This window comes from Bactrocera neohumeralis, unplaced genomic scaffold, assembly GCF_024586455.1.
Source record: "Bactrocera neohumeralis isolate Rockhampton unplaced genomic scaffold, APGP_CSIRO_Bneo_wtdbg2-racon-allhic-juicebox.fasta_v2 ctg619, whole genome shotgun sequence".
Taxonomy (NCBI): Eukaryota; Metazoa; Arthropoda; class Insecta; order Diptera; family Tephritidae; genus Bactrocera; species Bactrocera neohumeralis.
This window is the reverse complement of record NW_026093064.1, coordinates 224245-235766: the sequence shown is the minus strand read 5'-3', so window position 1 is coordinate 235766 and position 11522 is coordinate 224245. Positions and strand designations below refer to the sequence as shown.

At 35.0% G+C, this 11522-nt stretch overlaps 1 pseudogene; it reads right to left on the bottom strand.

The window, feature by feature from the left end:
- Positions 1-10938: 10938 nt before the first annotated feature.
- On the bottom strand, positions 10939-11130 carry LOC126767414 (small nucleolar RNA U3; annotated as a pseudogene).
- Positions 11131-11522: the final 392 nt, after the last annotated feature.

The following is an 11522-nucleotide window of genomic DNA, read 5'->3' as shown; positions in this document are numbered from 1 at the left end:
GAAGAATGTGTAAACATAAAGAACTGCGTCAACTGCAAAGAAAACGACATCCAATGCCCCATATTCGTACGTGAGAAAGAGTTTCAAGCGATCATAACATTGGAAAAGGTTGACAGAAGGAAAGCAATATCCACATACAAAGACCGAAACCAACATAGCGGACCATCTTACTCAGCTGTCACCCGTAACAACTCTGCTCTATACGCACAAACACAAGAATCGCCCGCTCAAAGTAGCACCGTCACCAAACCAATAAATCAGCAACGGCAACGAAGAGAACTAGTAAGTTATGAAAGCTTACTTTCAGACGACGAAGTCACTCCTTCAACATCGAAGCCTTTGCCTAAACCCACCACACAGCGTATAACCGAAACAAAAATTAAAATTTTTCCCAGAGGTATTTCAAACAAAATGAAAGCTAAACTGAAATTACAGCACTCTGCAACTCGCAATTCCAAATCACCAAAACCAACCAAACATGAGCTCGACGATTCATCCGAATCCACAACAATGGAACTACAACATGAGGAAGTCCTATAGTTATATATGCATTACGCTAAGCTATTATTATGTTCTTTCTAAGAAAACAATTTATTACTCAATATCATCATTTATATCAACCCTCTTACCTAAATTGATCACAAATACCCAAAGAGTAGTCACATAACATCAAACTCTTTTGAATGGAAAACACTTTTCAACTTTTCTCTTCTATTAGCATACAGTAACAATCAAACCTATCTTAATTTACCAGTAGCCAGCACTTACCCACACATCTCCAACAGCACCTACCATCCTCTCACCTCACAACGCAAGCTCTTAAGCTACTCCTCCAATGACTCTTAAAATAATGCAGTGGAACATCAACGGCTACCTTAATCACTACAACGAACTTCTCATATTAATTAAGCGGTACCGACCGCTCTTAATCACTTTACAAGAAACTCACCTCCATACGACACATTCCAACTCCCGTCAACTATATTATGCTTAACAAAAATCAAGCAACAACAGCTTACGGAGGAGTTGCACTTCTAATACATAAACAAATACAATATGAACCCTTCAACACCAATACACAATTCGAAACAATATCTGCCATAATTCACTCTAAAATAAAATTTATCATTAACTCTACCTACATATCCCATGCCACAAGACTGACGTCATCACTGTTGCTAGAAGCTTTTGAACCCACCCGTTTACCTCGTTTAGTTACTGGAGACTTCAACAGTTGGCCCAGAAAATGGGGATCTTCCCGTAATAATGACAGAGGGAACTTGATTTCAAAGTTTTTAGATAACTCTCATTACACCCTACTCAATGACGGCACCACCACTCACTTCAACACACACAACACCTTATCCCATATCGACCTCACCTTTTGTTCACCTCCACTAGCTATCGACGCTAAATGGAAAGTAAATGACTACCTCATGGGGAGTGATCATTTTCCCATTATAACAACTCTATTCCCCACAAACAATTTTACGTTCAACCCCATTGAACTGAAATTCTTAACTAACATTGCCAACTGGGGCAGTTATTATGAGATTTCAGACCAACTTACTAGAGGAATAGAAGTAAGTGAAAACATCAACAAAGAAGCCGCAAATTTCCAAAGAATAATATTAAGAAGCGCACACCTATCCATTCCCCAATCATCAGTTCGACATTTAGAGAAATCTGTCCCTTGGTGGAATAAAAATCTAGAGAACTTAAAGACTCAAAAGAACAAGCTTTGGATTAAGCTGAAGCGGTCTATTACGAACGAAAACATCTTGAACTACAAAAAAGCTGCAGCCAAACTAAAAAGGGAAATAAAAATCACCAAAAGAACTTCTATATCCACATTCACACCCGCTATCAAGCCCACCACCCCTTCCAGAACAGTGTGGTCGAATATAAGGCGTTTCTGTGGCCTCAAATCCCACACGGATATACATTGCATAAGCTCTGGCAACTCCACTATCACAGAAGATTTTGAAATTAGTAATTTCTTTTGTAAGCACTGGTCCACACAATCACACGACTCAAAATTCCCGCAACAGTTCAGATTAAAGAAAACATCACTTTACTCTAGCGTAGCCGTATTTAGACCTAATGAAAAGGCTAAAATAATTGAAAACCCCATATCAAATATTGAATTGCATATCGCACTAAAAAAAGCAAACGGTTCTTCCCCAGGCTTTGACCGAATCACTTATGATATGGTTCATCACCTCTCTCTAAGTGCAAACTCAAGGCTTACTTCTTTTTACAACAAAATTTTCGACAACTACATACCGCAGCTATATAAACTAAGTACAATAACTCCAATACTGAAACCAAAGGCAGACAAAACCAGCATACAATCACACCGGCCTATATCTTTGAACCCTGTATGCGCGAAGATTTTGGACAGAATTATAGCCAATAGACTATGGTGGTTTGTTAATTCAAACAAGCTACTCAATAGCCACCAAATGGGATTCAGAAAAGGGAGATCTGTTACTGACAGCCTAATTTACTTAGACTACATGATAACAGATTCTCTCTCAGAAAAAAAGCATATCTCGATAATATCGCTTGACTTTGCAAAAGCCTTCGATAGAGTAGGAATACACTCCGTAATAGATCAGCTTCAAGAATGGAAGATCGGTAAGAAAATAATAAGCTACATTATAAATTTTATGAGAAATAGGCAAATCAAAGTTAAAGTCAATTTCAAACACTCCAGCACATTAAATCTTTGCAACGGAATCCCACAAGGATCCCCTCTCTCCGTATTACTATTTTTAATCGCCTACAATAAACTTGCCAACATATTATCAATACGCACGGAACTAAATTTTTGCGCATACGCAGATGATTTCCATATCATCATGAAACTTAGCAACATAAAAAACCAAGCGATAAATATAAATTCACTAGTCGATGAAATATTGGATTGGTGCGAGTACTCGGGAGCTGAGTTATCTCCGCATAAATGCCAACGACACATTTGTAGAAAACGTAATTGCAAGTGTACCGTACAATTTGGAAATATTCGCCTGAACGATGTAGACAATATCAAAATTCTAGGAGTAACCTTCAACTCCAAATACCGATGGTAACCGCATGTTGAATCACTTTTACTCGCCCTTGGCCATAATTTCAACATAGTCAAATGTCTCTCCAGCAACAAGTTTAATTGCAACATTAGCTCCCTCTCTCAAAAATTTAGTACGGCATATTCCTTACGGATACACTGCCAAAAGTACCCTCAATAAACTACACTGTGTTCTTAATGCAACGATCCGCATGGCGTTTGGCGCCTTTCGAACCACTCGCATCAGTAATTTAATGTACGAAGCCAACATAAAATCAATCGAGACAACTAGGGATTACATCACAGCAAAACTTTCCAAATCCTTTCTCACTTGCGACACACCAATATATGAGCTTATATCCACTGTCACCAATCTTAATACAAAACAAAAGGTCGAATTCGTAATTTCCAAAACAATAGCCAAATGCTCTCTCTTACAGCTTCCTTAACTTTGCGACTCTTCAACAACACACAAATTTCCACAATGGGATTTTCCCACGTCCTCCATCAAAGCTTCTCTACGAACATTACCCAAGTCCTCTACCTCCATCAGAACGTACCAAAAACGGTTCTCAGAACTTTTGAGCAAAATACAGGACTATACACTAATTTTTACGGATGGGTCTAAAACCAGTTACTCAACCAGTTACAGTGTTACAACAAGTACATCGACTATATTCAACTTATTTGCAACTTATTGCAATCTTTACAGCTCTAGATTACCATATACACAAGGAAGGAAAATATGCTGTATGCACGGACTCGCTCTCCTCAATAGATTCCATCTCCAATCCTATAAATTGTGAATATTACTCCCACAAAATCAAAAATATTCTAACGGAATACTACCCTAAATTTCTCCTAATATGGATTCCAGGACATTCAGCCATCCAAGGAAATGAACTGGCCGATCACGTTGCCAAATCAGCTCCCTCCCGTCCCCTAACTTCTACACAAAACTGGAACTTAAGAGACATAAAGAGGCATATTACACTACACTACAGACAGATCCACAACAACACATTTCTTGAAACATCTACCAATCTATTACCAATCCATCAACAGCAATCATACAAATATACAAACATTTAACCAACATATCGACGATACCATTAACCGGCTAGACTTAATAAAATTCGAACGTCTACGTTTAGGATACACAAACATTACGCACAGTTACCACATCACAAATACTCCACAATTATACTGCCACTTTTGTAACCAAACCACAAACATCAATATATCCCATATCCTAGTAGATTGTACAAGTTTCCAATCCAATAGAACCAAACTCTTTGAAGGCAACAATTCTTTAACTTTCTTGTCCACTCCAAACACAGGTAATGTAAAGAAAATCGTAGCATATCTCAAATCCACCCGGCTGTACTATAAAATTTAATTTATTTCTTTCCTTAATAATAAAATTAAAATTCTAAATTCAAAATATTAAAATAGTTGCGAAAATTAAGTTGGCATGAAGACAGGTGCATATATTTAGATTAATTATTTGTATGTGTCCTGCGTGTTTTTGTGTGTGCACATCATACACACATAATTTGTTTACTTTTAATTTCTGACATAAACGCAAATAAGTGCAATCGTTTTATTTTTAATTAAATTGCAGTGATTCAAAACAAAAACAACAGCAAACAAAGGAATCAATGAAAAACACGTAAGGAAGGGCTAAGTTCGGGTGAAACCGAACATTTTATACTATTGCAACTTGCAATAATCAAAGGCAAGGAAATACTTTAAGGTGTAAAGCAACTTATATAACGAAAAGTCAGCCGGATGTTCAAAAATTCCTGTATTAGTTACATAGGGGCTAGGCCAAGTTTTCGCTCAAATTTATCTATTTTAGGCATAAAGATACACTGTCATGAGTAAAACACGCTCTTTCATTTCCATTGGGATAACACACATATTGACCGATATATGCGGTACAAAGTCACCCCGAAGCTCGAAAATCTTTATTTAAATATATGGGGACTAAGGGAAGTATTGGTCCGATTCAACACATTTTTGTCAGACATACATACCATTATAAGAGAAGGATTATCCCTCAATTTAAATTATATATATCACACATTGACCGACATTTTCGATCAAAAGTCAGCTATAGGTACCGTAGTCTAAATATTCGGTACCTAGGGGTTTGAACAGTTTTTGTTGTAGTTAAACAATTTTTGGTTATAAGGTGACAGACGCTAAAGACATTATTTATGCAAAGTTTTTTTCCAATATATTAAATGCTTCTTGGTTTATGTACTGGAAACTGAACGAATCAAGTGGAATTTAAAATTGTGAATTTACAAATATAAGAAGAATGTCACGAGTTAAATTTTGTCGAAATTGGTTTGGTCGAGCCCCGAGATATAGGATTTCACCACAAAGTGGGTGGTGCCAAGCTCATCATCCAATTTTCACAGTAAAATGTAATGCTTTTGGCATATTTAGTTATTGATTGATCGCGCTTTTAGTAGTTTTTAACAGTGCCTTTATATGGGGAATGAACGGGTAATTCTCCGTTTTCATCCATTTTTACACTGTCGGTAGAAATTCCTATAAGATTTGTACTCACCAAAATTAGTTTAGGCGATATGTACATGAAACTTGCCAGGGGCCATGGCCACTTTTTCAGAAAATTTTTCTCGCAGGTCTCCCTTGCTACTGCGATCCCCTCTATCAAATTACAGATTTATATCGCAATTTAATGCTTAGTTATGGCACTTTACATGTTTTCGGTTATTGACGGTTTGTAGGCGTGGGCAGGGCATAATTTTTTGTTTACTAAGGAACGTAAGTGCTAAGTTTCATAAAGTTATCTCAATTTTTACTCAAGTTACAGCTTGCGTGGACGGACGATCGGACGGGCAGACAGACAGTCAACATGATTTCAACTTTTCTCGTCATCTTTCTCGATTATTTTTAGGTGATACGTACAACCGTTAGGTGGACAAAACTATAATACTCTGTAGCAACTGGTTGCAAGAGTATAAAAATGTAAATAAATACCAAATGCATTTTGGAAGTAAATGACTTCTAATCACATATTAGCAGCGAATAAATGAACCGTACGCAAATTAGGTGAAGGATTTGTAGTCGATAAACTTGCTTTTGATTATTCATTAAATAATATTTTCCATTTGGCTCGCTCTCAAACAAATAATTTTCTGTACAAAATAGGAAATGAAAAATTTAAAGGAGACTTAAATCAAATAAATAATTGTGTCTGTGCGGAAATTAGTTAGTAGTTTAGTTATTTATGAATAGCTTGATGCCAATCAGCGTCAACAATACTTAAATTATTAATATTCAATGCTAATAACAACAACAGATTACTTGACCATTGCCAGCAAACTACAAATATCAGCACGTAATGCCAAGAACGTGAATTATTGTTATTTTATACATTGATAATTTTACATTTACTTTAATTACATTAACAAGAAGCACACACGAATGGAATTACACGAACATCGAGTGTTTAATTTTTATATATATACTTTTTGTGCATTCGTTGTCCCTGCATTGATGTAGTATTGTATTTATTTGTTGGTGGACTCTAATTGGTTTCGAGTTTTGTCATTGCATATGTATGTGTCTATAGTTCTATTGCACCGACTGTGTTCATGAAGGGTATATCAACAGGGGGTACAAACCTTTAAAAAGATTGATAATTGGTAGTATTATTAGTATAGTATTAAGTTTGTTTAAAACTGAAAAAAATATTTTTGAAAATTCTTGAAAAAAACATTTATAAATAATTTTTAAATTATTACAAATACAAATACTTTATGTAACTCATTAAAATGTTAAAAGAAAAACTTTTGATAATTAAAAATAAAATTTAATTATTTGGCAATAAATTTACTTTCAAAAATTAAGATGAAATTTTTTGGCACAAAGTAAAATTTAAATTAATTAAAATTTCTCTACTAGGCTGGTTCGACTGTTAGTGGCATCTGTGTCAAAGGATACGCTTGTCTTTCTGAAGAATATAACGAACATTCGACGATTTTTACGATGAGTGGAATTATTCAACAAAGAAGATCTATTAAAACTTGTAAGCAAAATTAATTTTTGGGTGTCGAGACATTCGGAATGTTGGAAGGAAGTGTTTTTGATTGGTACAAATTATTCAAAGAAATCCGAGAATCTGTGACGACGACCCACGTCCAAGAAGGCCATTAACATCAACTAATGATAAACGCGTCAATGAAACAAAGAAATTGGTGCTTAAAGATCGACGATTAACAAAAATAATCTTGATGACATCGTTGGAATAGGGAAAAGACCAGTGAAAACTATTTTGAAAGACCATTTGTGCTTAGAAAAAGTGAAAGCACGATTGGTTCCAAAATCAGTAAAAACAGCGTCGCGTTAACGTCTCTGAAAAAAAGCTTTCCAACTACCAGGATATTATGTAAAAAATTATTAACGGTGATGAGATCTATTCTTTATAGAATACTCCTTGAGTGTTATTTCTCGTTTGCGCGAAGCTGTTCCTGAAAAGAGGACGGAATTCTGGGCCGACAGCTCTGGTTTTTATACCACGGCAATGCACCGATTTATCTCCGTGTGACTTCTGGCTATTTAGCAAATACGTTCATTAAATGCTCTTCCGCAAATTAACTGTTTTGAGAATTGCCAAAAAAAATTTTACAAGTGTTTTAGGGCCAAGGGGTATTACTTTGAGATGACGATATAGATTTTTAAGAATAAATTAAAAATTTTAAAATTATGAACAAAGTCTTACTATTTTTTGCTCATTGTAGTATATATACTTTATGGTGTCTCCAACGACTCTTTTTGGTGTTATAAACTTCGCAGTAAACTTAAAATACCCTATTCAGGGTAAAAACCGTAGCCTTCATTGACGGTAAGAAACTACACCAATATCATTCTAAAAGCACCTACTGCTTGGCAGACCATCTAGTTCGCTTTCTTGTGCCACTTTTCTCTATAAAAATCTGATATCTGTATCAGAAATCAAAAATTTTAGTTAACGAATAGTTTAGCTTAGTAACCCAGTATTTTCAGAGACAAACCTCTTTCCCCAAAAATAAAATGTGGTTGAGCTCAGTTAAAAGGAAACACAAAACTACAGGACTATTGTTTTAAAGACCAAATTCGCTATTTCAAATTTTTTTTTCAACTGATCGCTTTATTATATTCAACCTGTTAAATAAAAATTAAATTTTTAATATTCTTTTGACACCCTTTGTTTATTAACATACTCACGTAATAACATTTGGTTTAAACTGCCCACCAAACTATATAAATGCATTGTGGCATCGTGACCATAAACAAATTTCATGCAATTTACTAATTAGCATTTTTAACGACTTTGTGTGCTGGGCAAAAACGAACAACAACAGCAAGAAATTTACAGCATCACATTCGCAAATTCGCAGCTAAACCAGATACTATTTATAAAAAATCAAAAATGTAATAAAACACCACGACGCCAACTTGCCTGAACTATTAATGTGTGGGATGGTTATTTTAAGGACACCTCTCTGCTCAGAAGAAGACATAATATGGTTTATTTTAACGAATATCCTTGTTTTAATAAAACTTTTCAGCTAAGGCTACGCTTTTTTGGCTATTGATTAATGTGCGACCACTAAGTAGTGTTTTGGGAGAGGTGTAATAAATCTACAAAAAACTGGCAATTTGAATAATAAAATTTTTTAAGTGAATTTTTTTTACTACACTACAAAATAAATTTAAACAAATTTTCTCGAAGTTTTTAAAAAATTTAATGAGCTGGTTTTGAACAAAATGTACCACACTACAGAGATCGAGCAAAAAGTATGATCCCAGTTAAGGATTTTAACGAAGTATCAACTAACTAATTACCAGATTACCATTTTTTTGAATTTTGGAATTCAAAAAAATATGTCTAGTTTAATAAAAGAATAAATAATAACTCAAGTATCACCAATTCATATTAGAATGTGGCAGACCCTGAATTCATACAATAATGTGGTCGGTATGCTTGTGAACTTGTGAACAATCATTTCATTAAATTTTCGCAGCAACTTTGTAATCAGCGGTCAGAAAGGAACTTCAATCTACATAGGTGAGCACAACATCCCAGGAATTTTAAACAACCCCAAAACTCTTTTGCTACCCCCTTATAGAATCAAAATCAATTTGTTTTATTTATTACGGTGCCATATCAGGTGAATACGGGGAGTGGTTAATGGTTAAAATGTGATTTTTGGTCAAACAATCGGTCACAAGTGTCGATCGATGAGAGCAATTTTAGGTCGTCAGTCAATTGTGCGAGACAAACTGTGCATACACCTTTCATAGGCACAAATTTTCGGTCAAAATGCAATAAATCGATGTTTTAGAGATTTTCAATTCCATTTCCATGAATTTCAATGATGATTTCGACTGATTTTTGATGAATTCTCGCACAGTTTCAATGGAATTTCCGGTGGTCACGGTTTTTGATTGACCCACATGTTGATCGCCATTTATGTCCTCACGACCACTTTGAGAACGTTGAAACCACTCGTGCACTCTGCTACAGGATAGGCAATCATCGCCATAAACTTGTTTCATCAATTTTAACGTTTCGGTAAAAGTTTTACCAATTTTAAAACAAAATTTAATGTTGACTCTTTGTTCGAAGCTCATTTTCGCACCGATAACACAAACATACTTACACTTCAAAAGCAATAACTTCACTTCATGACTTCAAATGTCATGAAATTCTCATTGTACAATCGATAAAGATAGCCGGTTCTAACGCACCAGTCGACATATAGATAGCACCACCAAGGAGCGCTGGATTCAAAAAGTCCTGTTTATTGTGGAAAGCATGCTGTAAAGTCTTGTTGTCTATATTTTTCTAGCAAACGTGTGCATAGAAAGGCATCAAAGCAGAAATTAAAATGTGATCGCGTTGCACTTGCATAATTCATAAACTCGCAATGATGCCGCAATGGCACAATGACAACAATAATTTCTGTTCATGAGCAATATGTTAAAGGAAGGTAACAGGAAATTGAGTTAACAAAAATATGCTTACACATAAATCATCACCAAAGAAGGGCATACAGAAGCCCATTTTGAAAGTTATTTAATTTTTACAATTTTCGACGAAACAAAAAATTCGCCGAGCACAAGTATTATGGAAAAACCAGTTTCCGTTGGAAATGATTTAATGCTATTATCTTTATTATGCTTTATTATAATTATATTTGAATATGCTGCCATTTTTTGTTGAGTTTTAATTGTTTTAAAATTTTCCTGTAAAACTAATTACAATTTCTAAATCCAGTTAGAATTCGTTTTATGTCAACAGATGAAGGAAAAACAAGGTGCGTGGAGTCCCTACGCGCGGATGAAGTTATACTTCTTAGTGATATTCCAAGAAATGCATATCATTTTGTATGAAAGAAAACTAGAAAACTTAAATTCACATTTTATAAATTTATTATAATTTATTATCTCCCCGAGCATGCCTTTGCCAACAAGTCGTCTTTTCGCGACGATGGCAAAAGCTAAAAATCATAAATTGCACAACTTTCTGGTGCTTCTCGCAAAAATCTGCGTCGATATGAATTCACGATCATACGTATACATACATACATATTTACACCTGTTTGTAGGCGAAGCTGCTACAGCTGCAAGGGGTGACAATCGGCGGCCATTACTTTACTTATGCCATAGAAATTCCATTGCTACGAATATGGAAATGACAACAATAATGCAAATATGCATATTTCTAAAGGTCATTCATTTCTTTTAAGAAATGAAAGGAATGAATGATCCTGAGAAGTATAGTCTTAACTTTTCAACGGCCAACGCAGAGCATTTCAACCAAAAGGAATTTATTCATTAAAATCACCACTCGAAGTCGTTTTATCCGTTGTAAGCGAACGATTTTCGAAGAGACATCATTTCTAATATGCCACAAGACACAATTAGAAATGAACTCTCGCTGTTAGATAAAACGATATACCTCGTCATCGCGGGTCGATTTCCAAAAAATGTAAATGAAGACTAACTACAGAAATAATCCTGTAAAGTATAGCCTTAATTTTTCAAGGGCCAACGCAGGGTATTTCAACAAAAGGTCACATAAAATAGTTGAGAATTTGCAGAAATAAATGACAAAGGAATGAAAATGCAGTATAACTTCAATAATGAACAAGCACACAAACATACATATGCGCAGCATGAGCAAGGAAAGAGGTAACAATCGGCGATCCATTGTATATTTCTTTCATGCATAACCAAACCATAATTAGGACAACGCAATACAAGTGTGAATGGTGGTGTTGGTGGTAAGCGCTTCAAAAGTTACGACGAGCACGTAGGAGGTGCGTAGGTTCGAATCCCAACAGAATTAATTTTTAATTGAGTATGTGATCTTATTTTATAATAACTCATTTTAAATATATAAAAGATTTACCTAAACATTATGATG